The 15,589-nt window shown below is 33.8% G+C and overlaps 2 long non-coding RNA genes across 9 annotated transcripts in view; one reads left to right on the top strand and one right to left on the bottom strand.

Annotated features, from left to right (window-relative positions):
• The window catches only part of LOC102156725, an 87,877-nt gene that overhangs the window by 10,654 nt on the left and 61,634 nt on the right, over positions 1-15,589 (bottom strand). The window contains exons 6-7 of one of the 5 annotated variants that reach the window (XR_005356553.1): positions 4,144-4,189; positions 2,528-2,625 (exon numbers count right to left, since the gene is read on the bottom strand). The exons of 3 other annotated variants lie outside the window; for them this stretch is intronic. This is a non-coding gene — a long non-coding RNA (uncharacterized LOC102156725). The remainder of the gene's footprint in view (positions 1-2,527; positions 2,626-4,143; positions 4,190-15,589) is intronic. One more of the 5 variants, XR_005356554.1, reaches the window with a different exon arrangement.
• The window catches only part of LOC111095076, a 48,010-nt gene that overhangs the window by 16,912 nt on the left and 15,509 nt on the right, over positions 1-15,589 (top strand). For 3 of the 4 annotated variants that reach the window (XR_005356562.1, XR_005356561.1, XR_005356563.1), the window contains one exon: positions 1,373-1,410. This is a non-coding gene — a long non-coding RNA (uncharacterized LOC111095076). Of the gene's footprint in view, positions 1-1,372; positions 1,411-7,887; positions 8,453-15,589 lie in introns of those variants that run through there. The other variant, XR_005356564.1, reaches the window with a different exon arrangement.

The raw sequence follows: 15,589 nt of genomic DNA, 5'->3' as shown, positions 1-15,589 counted from the left end.
TCCTTTACTTTGCTAGAGTAGAGAGTACGTGGACATTTCATTCTCTACAGGCATTTATATGACAGCTGCTAGTCCTAGATCTGCAGTTATTGGGCAGATCATTTAATCTCTCTGAGCCTCGTTTCCCTCATTTTTAAAACAAGAAACTGACATTTATTTTGAGGCAGTGTTTTAACAATTAGCAATAGTATATGTAAAGTATTTAATACAGTGATTGTCACACAGTGAGTGCTCAATATGGTAGTTGTTTTTATTTCTAGATTTTTAAAAATTTTTTAAAGGTTTATTTATTCATTTATTCATGAGAGACACACACAGAGAGAGAGGCAGAGACACAGGCAGAGGGAGAAGCAGGCTCCATGCAGGGAGCCTGATGTGGGACTCGATCCCAGATCCTGGGATCACACCCTGAGCCAAAGTCAGATGCTCAACCACTGAGCGACCCAGGCATCCCTATTTCTAGATTTTTAAATAAAGTTTAAAGAATACAATTCCTAATAAGAGAGGAAAAAAAAGAGGTCTTCAGACATTTTTACCCTTTTTCCAACAGAAATATTCCTCTGCCCTCTCACAAAACTGCAATAACCTTTCAAACTTTTCTCTACCTTCCTCTTTAAGCAAAGAACTAATAAATCTAGAAGAACAGCCAATTCCCTGTGAGGGGGAAAGTGCAGAGCAAATGTATCTGGCATAATAGTGAGAAGGCATCTTTCTATGAAAAGTGAAGGTGTTAGTAATTAATAGCATAGCCTTTTAAGTCAGGCAGACAGAACTGGGTTTGAATTTAATCCAGACGTTTACTTTTTGAGTTGCAATGTAGATGGTACCTACCCTTTCTTACCTATTTCCTATTTTATAAAACGGCATAATAATAGCATTTTGTCATTGAGTATAAAGTGAGAAATGTTTAAAAGTTAGTACACTGGCAGGCAGCACATTATTTATAAATAGAATCTCATGGGTATTTCCCCTTCCAGTGTTCCTTTAAAACCTACTTTCACTTCCTAATATCCATTGATAATGATGACCAAAATTATTTTACCTTTGGAATGTGAATTTTAGCAATATATTTATTGTCTATTGCCCAAGTTTCTCAGGTAAGATCAATTGGATACTCTGTAGTATTTCATATAAGTTAACCATGTAAAGGTTGGTATTTATGTGAAGTTGTCAAAAGTTTTTCTTAAATATAGGATTACATACCCATACAAAGTAAATTATAATCCGCAGAAATGCCTAATTTCTGTCAGCAATTTAAACATGGAAGACTATCAGTAAATTTTATTATTGTTTTGCTGTTTTTGTTGCTATCTTAGTTGCTGTAGTTACTGTTACTACTACATGTTTTAAAATTTTATATTCTGACTTCTAGATCAAAATACTTGAGTGGCATGCCATCCAAGTCCAAAGGTATGTAGAAAAAAGTAATCATAATTTCAATACTTCCCTGATTCAATTGTAGCATTTAAGAGATTCCCAAGTTCTAAGGTTGGAAAACCTAATGTTGGAATTTTCAGATTCTTGGTTTGGATGCATAAATTTGTAGAAGATTGTTGGAAAGCATCTCCTAGATATATTATTCTTCCACATGAACTTGGCACCTTGAAAGTGGAAAATGCATTTATGCTATTCTAACCCCTTTGAAAGTCTCCAAAGAGAACAAAATTAACTTACTTGAGCCATTGGGGAAATTAATCTAAAAATACAAGTATTCATCTACAAAATAAATACTCAATACAAATCTGTGTTTCACAAATTGTATTAAAGCTAATGATACAATGATAAGGAGAACATTATCCCTGCCTTCAAGGGGGGTAGGGAGAGGGATAGGAAAAGACACACACACACAAAACATTGAGCATGATGCAATGCTGATTATTATGCCAAAGTTAGGGAAAATCTATTGACAGAGAAAATATTTTTGTGTCTATTTAAAGCTTTACAGAGAAGGCAGCACTTAAGCCATGAGAAGTTCAAGATGTATACCGAATGTTAGCCTCTTAAGATTTGAATTAGGAGAAATACCAGGTAGAAAGTCCCAACTGAAGAGAAAGAGAAGAAGGAGGAAAGAGGAAGGAGGGCAGGCCAGAGGAGGAAGACAGCAAAAGAGGAGGGGATGATAGTGGAAGGAAGGGAAGAGAAAAGAAGAATAACTTAGGAAGTGACCAAATAGTAGGTTTGGGGCATTAAGTATCCTACTGCTGCTAACAGAATGAGACTGAGGAGATTCTAGTGGTGTCCGATTGTTGGTACAGATAACCAAGCCCTAACTCCAAATCAGTAATTTGGTTATCACATATTCTTTTCAGAATGTTCAGTTCTTAACCATGAGGAAATGAATGTAGTAATTCTATTTCCAGGATTAACACTTTATGTAAAATTTTAAATATTTTGTCTCCCTGACCCCTAGTATAAATAGAAAGGATGTGTTAAAAACTAAATCAAAGTTTTCTTATGTAAGCAAAGATTCTAAACCTCTTGTGCCCTAGGTATTTTTATCACTTTTTTAGCTGATGACAGAACCTACCTTTTGACGCTTTATTTGTGATTTAGATAAGCCTGTCCTGATGCAGATAATCTCATGAACTGTATTGTCAACAACACTTGTTAGGTTGAGTTAGAAATCTAAAGAGAAAAAAATGCACTATAATTTTTACTTCTTCTAAATTTGTTTCCAATAAGAAGTATACCTTTTTTTTTTTTTTTTTTGAGAGAGAGAGAGACTGGGGGTGGTGGTGGGAGAGGGCACGTGGGCAAGCCGGGGGTGGTATTGGGAGGAGGCGAAGGGAGAGAGAGAATCTTAAGCTGGTTCCCAAGCAGAAATCAAGAGTTGGATTCCTAATCAGCTGAGCCACTAGGCACTCCAGAAACATTTTCTTTATTCAGTTTTGTAGTGGTATCTTTACTTACTTAATAAAAAAAAATTGTGATTTTTTTTAACTTAAAAGTTTAAATCTAATACCAACTTGAATACTTGATTGGTAACGATGTTAATGTGCTTGTATCAATATAGTGTTACAAAACTGTGTTACTTGCGAATAATTTACCTTATAAAGTATTACTGAATCTTTAAAGTTAATGGATATAAAATATATGTTTACTACAAAGCCTAATTCAATCAGAAAAAAATCAATTTAAAAGTAAAGCATTATGTCTGAATAGTCCAGCTGGTTATTTCTGTTCCATACTTCACCTTGAAACCTAAATTAACTACATCATAAAACAGTTTTATAGATTATCAACAATATTTTGAATTATATTTAAAGCACAAGAATAGCCTTTAAGGTCACTTTTCTGTGTTATCCTAATTGGCTAGCAATTTCTTATAAGCTCTAGCTAATTGGTATAGAAATAAATCATAAGCCCATTTTACTCTGAGGTAAAAGGTCAGCATGCATCCTCTAGTAATGTGCTCTTCTTTTTTCTGGCATATATTTTACAGGTGTTTTTTTTTTTTTTTTTTTTAAGAGTCAGCACACTATAGACTCAAATATGACAGTGGTTAATAGTACGTATTGTGATGATTGAACTATTTTCCCTCAATCTCCCATGAACGTTGATCATGACAAATAATAGGCAGCATTTACACAGATTGATGGAAATTTCAGATTTAAATGTATCAACAATTATTGTTTTATTTTGACTTGGTGAATAAGAGCAAGCACATTACTGGCATCTGTGGGAAAAAAATAAGCTTCACACATACAAGACACACACTGACAGACACTTGGTAAGAATGGCAGGCTAATGCAAAAGTACTGGGTTGACCAAAGTAATAAGATCCAGGTGGCCCATCAATGCAAAAATGGCACACTTTATTTGTTATAGAAAGAACACAGTAGACTGAGGCACCACGATATAACTGACTTGCCATAAACCATGCCCAGTTCTCTTACTGCTGTAATGAGCATATTTGTTTCCCCTAACTATAGGGAAAATAGATAGTTTCCAGAAGGAAAAATGCATGCACAGAAAAAAATAGTGCACATATTATAAGAACATAATTAAATTTAAAAATGTAGTATAAATTCAGTAAGGGGAGATGGAAATCAGAATGTGATTTGGTGATAAAGGGAATTAATTTAAAAGATAAACTCTCTAATGAATTGATTTAAATCAAACAAAACAAGAAAAATATCTTACCCAAATTTGTTGAAGTCCAAGAAAACTGACAATGCTTTGTCATTACCTAATAATATACAAAGTTAAAAATGGTTTGGAGAAAAGTGGTTTTCAAATTGGAATATTCTTCATAATATAAAACAATGTTATGGAAATAAATTGATAATGGTTTTCCTATAGCAGAATCACTGTGAGAGATGAAGTGAAGGCACATTTATGAAAGCTCTGAGCACGAAGGCTGGCACAAAATAGATCCTGGCCTCAGAAAGGAATTCAGTCATGAATCTCAGATTCCCAGTGTGCCCTTACTCCATCTAAAAGCACAGGACCAGTTCATTCCACAGTCACAGTTCTTGCTACTCAGCATTGCTCCTTTATTTCTTACCATTTTCTTCATTCTTTTTGTATTTTTTTAAAGACTTTTATTGATTTATTTTAGGGAGCATACGAGTGCATGACCTGGGGGAGGCGCAGAGGGAAAGAATCTTCAAGCAGACCCTGCTGAGCACAGAGCCCAACATGGGGCTCAATCAAAAACCCTTGATATCATGACATGAGTGGAAACCAAGAGTCAGATGTTCAACCATCTGAGCCATCCAGGATCGCCTCTGTTTATCCTTTTAAATATTCACTTTCCTGATCATTTTTAACAGCTTTGAGAACTAAGGCTAAAATCTCTTTTGGGGCATAATAGGGCATTCTGATAATAGATCTAAGAACTGTTCCACTTCCCCTTATCAAAAATAAAAAATGAAACTTTCACACAAGGACATTTTTGTCTTTAACTACATTGTCAAGAATAGATAGTAATTTGATTGTTAAGAGTGCAGAAGTACAGACACTGTTGCCACTGCTTGTGTTCAGGTCCAGCTTTCTCACTTACTAGCTGTGTGAACTTGCAGATGTTGTGCCACTTTTCCTATCAGTTAAGAATTCTAACACCTACCTTAAATTTTTCTTCAGTGAAATCAATTGTGAGGTTCTTATAACAATTTCTGCCTTATATATGTCTTGCATATGTTTTCCATTTTTTAATTGTTTAATTTTTAATTAAAAATTACTAAATTATTTTAAAAATTATTATAACCATTTTCAATTGTACAGTTCATGGGTATCAAGTACATTTATATTCTTGTGCAACCAACACCACCAGCCATCTCCAGAACTCATTTCCATCTTGCAAAACTGAAACTCTATATCCATTAAACAGTAACTCCTTGTCATTTCTTCCTCTTCTCACCCCCAGACATCCACCGATCTACCTTATATCTCTATGATTTGGACTAATCTGCTTCATAAAAGTAGAATCATACAGCATTTGTCTTATTTGACTGGCCTATTTTACTTAGTACTTTGTCCTTGAGGTTCACCCATGTTGTAGTATATGTCAGAGTGTTCTTCCTTTATAAGGCTGAATAATATTCCATTGTATGTATATAGTACATGTTACATATCTGTTTACCTGTTGATAGACATTTGAGTTGCTTCTATTTATTGTAAAAATGCTGCTATGAATATGGGTATATAAATATCTCTTTGGGAACCTGTTTGCATTTTTTAAGTATAAACCTAGAAGTAGAATTGCTAGGTCATATGGTATTTCTCTTTTTATTTTTTTGAGAAACCACTGTAATGTTTTCCATGGCAGCTATACTATTAAATGTTGTCAGTAATAATGCTTAAGAGTTAAAATTTCTCCACATCCTTGCCATTTCTTTATTTCCTTTCCTTTCCTTTCCTTTCCTTTCCTTTCCTTTTTTCCTTTCCTTTCCTTTCCTTTCCTTTCCTTTCCTTTCCTTTCCTTTCCTCCCTCCCTCCCTCCCTCCCTCCCTCCCTCCCTCCTTCTCTCTTCTCTTCTCTTCTCTTCTCTTCTCTTCTCTTCTCTTCTCTTCTCTTCTCTTTCTTTTCTTTTCTTTTCTTTTCTTTTCTTTTCTTTTTTCTTTCTTATAATCACCTTAAGGAATCTGAGGTGGTATCTCATTGTTGAAAAACATCTAACCATATATGCAAGGGTTTATTTCTGAACTCTATTCTATTGGTGCATGTGTCTTTTTGCTAGTACCATTACTGTAGCTTTATATTGAACTTTGACATCAGAAAGAGACTCCTGATGTCTTTATCAAAATTGTTTTGGTTATTGAAGGTGCCTTTAGATTATATATGAATTTTAGTGGGGATTTTTCTATTTCTACAAATAAATCATTAGGATTTTCACAAAGGTTGCATTAATTCTGTACATCACTTTGTATAGTATTGAGATCTCAACAATATGAATTTTTCCAATCCATGAACATACGATGTCTTTCTTTTCATTTACGTCTTCTTTAATTTCTTTCAGAAATGTTTTTATAGTTTTTATTGTACAAATCTTTCAACTTACTAGAGAAGTTAATTCCTAAATATTTATTATTAAGTGGAATTGTTTTTTTTAATTTCCTTTTAAATTGTTTAGTACAGTTGAGTTTTGTTTGCTGCTTTCTTTGAATCCTGCTGCTTTGCTAAATTCGTTTATTAATTCTAGTATTTTTTTTTGTAGAATCTCTAGAGTTTTCTACAGACAAGATTATATCCTCTGTTAAATAGAGATGACTTTACATCTTTCTTTATGACTTGGATGACTTGTTTTCCTTGCCCAATTGCTCTAGATAGGATTTCCAATTTCATATTGGAAAGAAATTTAATAGAAGTAGTGAAAGTGGGCATTTTCTTCCTGATATTGTGGAAAAGCTTTCAGTCTCTTATTATTGAGTATGATTTTTGCTGTATATGTCAAATGCTTCTTGTGTATCAATTTAAATAATAGTTTTTACATAGTTTTTATCCTTCATTCTGTTAATCTAATATCTTATATTGAATTATTTTCTTATGTTGAAGGAAACTTGCATTCCAAGAAAAAAATCCCACTTGATTATGGTATATAATTCTTTTAATATGCTATTGAATTTGGTCGGGTATTATTTTATTGAGGATTTCTGCATCGTTATTCATAAAAGTAATTGGTCTGTAGCTTTTCTGTAGTGTATTTGGCTTTGCTATCAGGATAATGCTGGCTTCTTAGAATTCATCAGAGTTTTTCATCTGCTTCAATTTTTTGGAAAAGCTTGAGCAGGATTGATGTTAGTTCCTTGAATGTTTCTGAGAATTCAGCAGTAAAGCCATCAGGTCTGGGGCTTTTCTTGTCAGATTTTTTTTCTTTATTACTAATTTATTCTTCTTACTAGTTTTGGGTCCTTTCCGATTTTCTGTCTCTCCCCACCTGCCTCTGGTTTATATTTAGGAATATTAATCTCATTCAAGCCAGAACTGAAGAAATAGTTGTGGTTTGCCACTGTCTGATCTTTCCTTACTACTGTGAGTATGTTTCTATGTATTTTCAAATTGCCATATGAAATATTTAGCTTCTTAAAAAAGATAAAATCATGATCTGGAACCTTAGAGAATAAAGTGTTCTATATGGCTAGATTGTCAGAATGTCTAGTTCCAATGTAAACATCAAGACATTTTTTAATTGTTTAGTTGAGAGTTCTCCAAGGAACTTGCCTACCTTCTTTACATAGAACATAGTAAATATAATTTGAGTTTTTCCTAATAATCCCAGAAATTATTATAAAATTAGTTTGGGTGTTGTATTTTATAGCAGTAATGGCTCCAAGACATATTAAAGTGTTTAAGGCTCTTGGAACAATGTTAGTAACATGTATTCTATTTTCAGTATGTGTCCTTGCTACCTTACTGTCACCTTTCTCTCCTAAAGACAACAATGTATAAATCCTTCATAATCTTTTGAAGTTTGCTACTTCCCAATATCATGTGCTTCAAAACAAAATAATGAAGCATATCTAAGTTGTAAGTAAGAGTACTAGGATCTGATTAAAGGTAGTTTCCTCATGAGTAAAAGACATGAGTTAATGTATTTACTCTGATTTTTACCTAGCTGGCTAGTGACTTATACATTCTCTTCAGATGGGTAGATAGCTGATTTATTTGCCCAGGCAATTGAGCCTAATGTCTATATGCTAACACTTTATGGGGTCTAAATTCCAAAGAAATCAAGATTTAGAGGAAAGGGAAATTGGGTTAGGCTAGGCTAGGAAGTTATATCTACATAGAGACCCTATGGACAAATATGTCTCAAAAGAATCTCTCCAGGAAAATGATGGGAGAAAAATGTACTCATTAGCTTCCATGTTCCATTGGTCAACATTACCTCATAGAGATCAATTCCCCTACATATGTTGGTTGTGCTGTCTGTCCACTCAGAGTGGTTGCCAGAGACACCAGATTTTAAGACAGCAATGACAGCACTCAAGTATAATCCACAAGATGCAAGGTAAACCAAGGAGTGAGTGTGAATTGACAATCCTCCTTGCCAAGCTGTTTCACTTGTGTGAGCTCCAGCAGACCCTTTGTGCTCTCCTGGCCCCATGGAAACAGACTAACCAGGGAAGGAAGTAAAATGGCCTTGAACAAGACATGAAACAGATTACTATTGGGCTTATGTCTCTGAGAGTAATTACTGCAGTGGGCCGGCTAAGCCAACTAGGCTGAAAGTCAAAAAAACCTGGCTTCTCTGAGAAGTAGATACAGTACTTCGGGGGCCTGCTTTTATTAATGACAGAAACCCCTCCTTGGGCCTACAGAAATGCTTCTGGTGCTAGGTAATCTTTCTCAAGAAAAGGCATAGTATTCAGTAGAGAATCATGACTGACAGATCCACGTGGCAAATATTCTGGATCCAGATATTTTAAATTCCTGTTAGGTGAGGGGACCCCCAAACAAGTACAGATCTCAGGATTAGGTTATGACCCAATAAAGCCATTATAAGCTGAAAATATCATAAGCTGAAAGTGCATTTAATGTACCTAACCTGCCAGACATCATAGCTTAGCCTAGCCTACCTCAGATGTGCCTAGAACATTTGGACAAATTCATCTAATAGTTGGGCAATTTCATTAGTCTACAGATGGGCAAGTTCATCTAACACATCTAACACAAAGCCTATTTTATAACAAAGTGTTGAATATCTTATGTAATTTATTGAATTCTATACTGAAAGTGAAAAATAGAATGGCCATATGGGTACAGAATGACTGTAAATGTATCAATTGTTTACCCTTGTGATCCCCTAGGGCTGACTCCTTCTGCCCAGCATCATGAGAGTATCTTACTGATTATTACTAACCTGGAAAAGATCAAAATTTGAAGTATGTTTTCTATTGAATTCCTATTGCTTTTGTACCATCATAAGGTCAAAAATTTATAAGTCAAATCATTGTAAGTCAAGGACTGTCTGTAATCTAAAAATCCTCACACTTTCCGTTTGTTTGATAACTAGTAAAAATTGACTGATTTTTTCACTTTTAACATATATGAAATGCTTTCTACACGTGTGATATTTAGTGATTATATATTATTTGCCAGGGCACATGTGGGTGAGAGGGAAATTAGACAACAGAACTTTTTAGACTACTTTTTGCAATGCTTTGGGAAGGTCTTCAGTATTTCTGGAGTCTGAATTGTTAGAGATTCTGATCATAAAATCACAAATTGGAAGTTACTTATGGAGTGTGTACGTGTGCATGTGCGTGATCACTCACGTGTGTATATGCAGCAAAAGAATTAACTTATATTGAAATACTAAGGTGATTTTTTTTTTAGAGAGAGTGCATGCATGCTCAAGGGGCGGGGGGAGGGTGGGAGAGAGAGAGAGAGAGAGAATCTTAAGCAGGCTGCACACCCAGCACGGAGCCTGTCTTGGGCTCAATCTCACCACCCTGAGATCATTACCTGAACCAAAATCAAGAGTCGGATGCTTAACTGACTGAGCCACCTAGGCACCCCAAGATAAGATGACATTTTAAGTATGTATCAAGTCTCTTATATATTAAGCAATAATAGATTTTTCCTGATGGCCTAGGATTTTGATAATTTCTCCTAAAACTGGTAGTTTGTACTACTCTGAAAATAATTCTTAATAGGGTTGAAAACAATGAATCACCAAGCATATACACACAATCACAGAAGTTAGTCATCTTCACAGCACACTATAGGTCCAATAATGGGATAAATAATAATGTAATTTACTCTTATTTTTGTGTGTTTCCACCAAGCATTAGGCATAAAAAGATCTGCTTAAGAAAATACAAATAAAATCTGGGAACTTCCTTTTAAAAGGATTCATTCTGCCTTTCCATTTACTTTCTAGCTAACACTCCTTTTCATCAAGTCGTTTAAAAAAATAGTTGTTTTGAAAGAAAAAGAATGCATTCACATGGGCATTGTCCCTCTGTATTCCTGTGTCTTTCCAACAAGGAACAGGATGGGATTTCAATAATCCTAATTTGTGGGCATCTAGAGAAAACTGTTTGTTCCAAATCCATACAAATGCTGAATCACAACATCTGAGGAGGGTGATTTTGCTAGGGAAATTCATTGAGCAGTAATCTTAACATTGACTGAGGATTAAGTAAATGGTGAGAAAATGGAGATCCCCTTGTACCCAGCAGTCCTTATAACTGCTAATTTACTACATGATGCTAATTAAATGAAGTTAGCCTCATAATGGCAATGTATGGTGCCTGTGTAGGAAAGCTGTTAACATAATTATATCTCTAACACAGGGGGCAAAGCAGATTACAATTATTAGAAAGCCATGGGATACAGACTACCGTGAGTGTTACAACATTAGGAAGTGGATTTACAATCCTAAATTTCCCAAATACAGTCTAAATTTTGTATTTAAATTTCTGTTCATTAGATGACATTTAATAGAAATATTTGAAAAGTAAGTATTCTTCTATAGGTAGTAAGTTTTCAAATTCAGGAAAGAGAATATGTATTTATGTGCACCTGTGTGTGTATGTGGGTAAAATATATTTTGGTGTACAATTTCCTGCCTTGTCAAAATATTACCTCTTTTGAAAGATAGATGATGTGACACTTATGTATCAAACCATAAATAAAAATTGGTTTGTAAGAATGAGAATACCTTATTATGCAATACTGGATTGCACTTTTTAGAATGCTTTCTACCTCTTATCTCCTACTAGGGTAACATATTCTTAAATATTAGTCAAAGAATATCAGGCTGAGAAAAGGACAAATCTCAAAGTTAAAGGTATTTTCAAAGCCACTTTGCCTTATTTAATCCTACTGGCATTCAGTAATGCCCTAACTCCAATACTATGCACAAGAAAAGAGGCTGGCAAAACAAACCTGCCCATTTTCAAAACTTTTATTTATTATTTTAATTATTATTAGTTTCAAGAGAAAGTATACCATTTATAGTACAAATATATTGACAATTTAAATATAATTTTTTAAAAGATTTATTTATTTATTCATGATAGAGAGAGAGAGGCAGAGACACAGGAGGAGGGAGAAGCAGGCTCCATGCAGGGAGCCCGACGCGGGACTCGATCCTGGGACTCCAGGATTGCGCCCTGGGCCAAAGGCAGGCGCTAAACCGTTGAGCCACCCAGGGATCCCCTATATATAATTTAAATAAAAGTAAAATTTCTGGAATGATTCTGAGCAAATAATGAGGTAATATTCAAACACCAATAAAATGAAAAAAAAAATTTGATATACCTAAAACCTGTAAGCTAGTCATGTACAATATCGCAAATGTTTTAAATATTGTTTCCCTAGAATTCTGGTTAATCTGGCTTTTTGAAAATTCTAAAATGGAATAATGCTTGCCTTGAGAGCATCAGAATATCATAAAATATTCTTAGAATAATTGATTAAGCAGGTGATTAAGGATGAAGGCAACTGAAACTTCTTGTCCTCTGCCATGAATTACAAAAGAAACTGGATATTGATGAGAGAAGAATGAACATTTGCTTATTCCCTTCTATATTTCAGGAACTTTATATATGTTGTCTAATTTAAGTTTCAAAACAACTATACAAGGCAAGCACTGTTATTGTTTTGCTTTTATTTATTGATAAGGCTTCAGAGATTCAGAATAGTCAAATTACTTGTCCAGGGTCATCCACTCAGCTTCTCTCCACATCTAGTTATTTGTAAATTATCAACCATGCAATTCTGCTATCCAGTACACATAGATACAATGAGCCCTCAGAATTTATTTTTATAATATAACAGAATTATAACTTATGTTTATATATTTGTGTTTTGGCAATTTTATGTTGAAGAACAGAAAATGAAGTTGTGAATACCCATATATTCATTACTCAGAATATTTAAATGTTATATATATTTCATTCTTTGCTTTATGCATATATTTATATGTAAAATAATTACAGATGCCTTTGTGCTTTCCTCCTCTATTCTCACATTTTCTCCTTTAATGTGTAACATTACCACCCATGTTTAAAATATCAAATATATGCCTGAAGCTAAAAAATATTATATAAAATATGTTTATTTTATTTAATAATTGCATACTGAACCTATGTAACTCTTCTCATTTAAGTTTTAACATAAATTAGGTTATAGAGATTTAATTCACCATAATGGGAATGGATCTATTAATACAATGGAATACCACATAGCAGTTTAAATACATGAAGTAAATTTCTAATCATTTGGAAATTATTCCATTTTCAAATAAAATTTATTTTAAATGATAGAGTAAGTGGCGTGTACTGTTATTGAGTTGTGAGGCATTCTTAGAGAAGCCTAAATTAATTGAGAAAAGCAAGGTATAATACAAATAAATTTTGTAAAAATACAAAATTTTTTATTTTACCAGTCATTCTAACAATTCAAATATTTACCAATAATGTGCATAATTAATGAGCGAACAATGTAATTATTATCTAAATCAAGAAATATGTATTAAAATTTGAAATTTGACAACAGATTGTAAAGAAGTATATATTGATAATATATCCAGCAGTGAAAATTTACTACTTCATTTTGTGACTTTCTCAATCATTCAGTCCTCTTATTTTTTATTTTTTTTTCAGTCCTCTTATTTTTGTTGTGAATGCGTTTGACACTTCTGGTATATGACAAATGTGTGCCTGCGTATATATATGTGTGTATATGTATTCATGTATATGTATATATTCATAAATGTATATATTCTTATACATTGTATATGAAAGAGTATAAAATATATGAAGAGATATTATGTAAAGATGATATAGGTAGTAAAGTATCTAAATAATATGGATTGTAAGGTTATTTATATAGTGTACAAGTATAGATCAGTATTTTGTCTCTTACTAAAACCTTTTAGTGGGACGCCTGGGTGGCTCAGTGGTTGAGTGTCTGCCTTTGGCTCAGGTTGTGATCCTGGGATCCTGGGATTGAGTCCTGCATTGGGCTCCCCTCAGGGAGCCTGCTTCTCCCTCTGCCTGTGTCTCTGCCTCTCTGTCATGAATAAATGAATAAAATCTTTAAAAAGTGGAAACAAAAAACCTTTCAGTTAGATTTTTAAATCCCCAGTTACTGTATTTTAACTTGTGATAAAAATCCCTTTTTATATTTTTCCTCACATCATCTTTATGCTTTCTTTTGACTTACCTAACTTACTTTGTATTCACCTGTCCACCGATTTTTATATTTCAGTGTCAGTGAAGATGTAGCTTGCAAGTAACAGAAAACCAGAAAAAATACTTGTATAAGAAGAAGTCTAGAGGTAGTATAGCCTCCAGGATAGACCTGTTATGCAGTTTAGTTTATGTCTTTAGCATCAAATTTCTTTTCCACATTTTTGCTTTGCCATTTTCTATTTTTCTTTACAATTCAACAAATAGCCTAATCCATAATAACATTTAATGTATACTAATATATAATTTACCATTTATATTATGTTGAGATATTATATCATTATATTATATAGGTATAATGTGATATATATGATATATAGGCAGAATATTCCTATAAAACATAGTCCAATTGAAAAAGCTAAACATTTTCTTTTTTAGTACAATGGTATTTTTCCATCCTGTTTCCTTGAGTCAAATTCTCATAAATTCCCATTCTAGAATCATTAGCTATGTAGTGGAATTTTCTGTGTACCAATCAGATCTGTCTTTGGAAGTTGGTCTTGAATAGCATCTTCAGAGGTATTAGGTAGAAGATACAGAATATTTGAAAAAATAAAATAGAATTTCTATTTGAAGCAAAAATGGGGAATAGTACTGATAAGAAAAGGAACATTGTTATGCTATAGTCACTGTTTTCAATTTTAGAAAACTTTGATTCTTTTTCCAATTTTGCCTTCTTTTACATATAATTGTATATTTTCTTTCATTTTAATTTTCTCTTTGATTTTCAAATATACTTATTTTATGGTTTCTTTCAAATTATTTTAACATTTTCATTCAGAAGGTCTTTGATTCTTTTCATTCTTACTCACTTTCACCCCTCTTTTATTCTTTTTGCAATTTTTAATTTTGTACTAATTTTGCACAGAGTTAATTACCTTCCAGTTCAATAAATTGTGGGTAATAAAAAAGATGTGACAAATGATTTATGAAATTTAGAATAGTAATTTCTTATAGTTAATTCAGGTTAGAGGTTTGGGTTACTGATTTCTTATAGTTTATTTTTTTCTCTCTCAGTCATCTCTTTATCTTTTTCTGGGTGGTGAACAGTGTGTCTTTAATACTCCATTTCTTGCATAGATCATTTCAAAGACAGACAAAGCAAAGACACTATTTATTCAATAATAAACTATTGTAGTTGGTGAGGGTCCCCCATGAACAGAATTCAACTTCCATTTGTATAGAGGTGACTGGGTATCTTAAAAGGAGAGTGAGGGAGTAAGGATAGGGAATTAAGGGAGGTTGAGTGGACTCAAGGAAGTGGAAATTTACAAAATTAGGAAGAAGGGTTGGGTCATGTGACTAGGCCAGTTTGCTAACTGGCTGAGTAACTTAGGCTCCTATCTTCCTACAGAGACCAGGAGACCAGGTCCCTCTGTTCCAGTGATGACTGGAACAAATACTAAGTTCTTTTGGCAGCCTCACTCTATCTCAGGCAGGCATTGTAAAGGGAGCTGGACTCATCCCAGGGATGTGGCCTGGAGCTGTTAGAAGCTATTTTTCAGGACTCTTATTTTGTGTCTATGAGTGTGTGTGTGTCAAGGAGAGTTGGCGAGCTAGATAAAATCATATGTGCTGCTTTTCTCCAATCATTTTTAATAAATAAAGGTTGAGTCCTAGTCAAGAAGAGGGCTCAGGAGAACCTGACTAAAGTTTGGTCAAGAATCTGTCAGCCATTGGGGCACCTGGGTGGCTCAGTCAGTTAAGCTTCCAACTCTTGGTTTTGGCTCAGGTCATGTGCTCATGGGTTGTGGGAATCTGTGCTCAACGGGGAGCCTGCTTGAAAGACTCCCTCCCTCCTTTCTCTCTTTCAAATAAATAAATAAATCTTAAAATGAAAAAAGAATCTGTGAACCATCACTTGGAGTTTCAGCAGTTCTACATGTTCCTCTTCCTAAAACAGGAATCACTTACCTCCTGGGTCAAATTTTAGGAGTGTTATC

This window comes from Canis lupus, chromosome 3 (assembly GCF_011100685.1).
Source record: "Canis lupus familiaris isolate Mischka breed German Shepherd chromosome 3, alternate assembly UU_Cfam_GSD_1.0, whole genome shotgun sequence".
NCBI classification, from domain to species: domain Eukaryota; kingdom Metazoa; phylum Chordata; class Mammalia; order Carnivora; family Canidae; genus Canis; species Canis lupus.
This window is presented reverse-complemented; position numbering and strand designations above follow the sequence as displayed.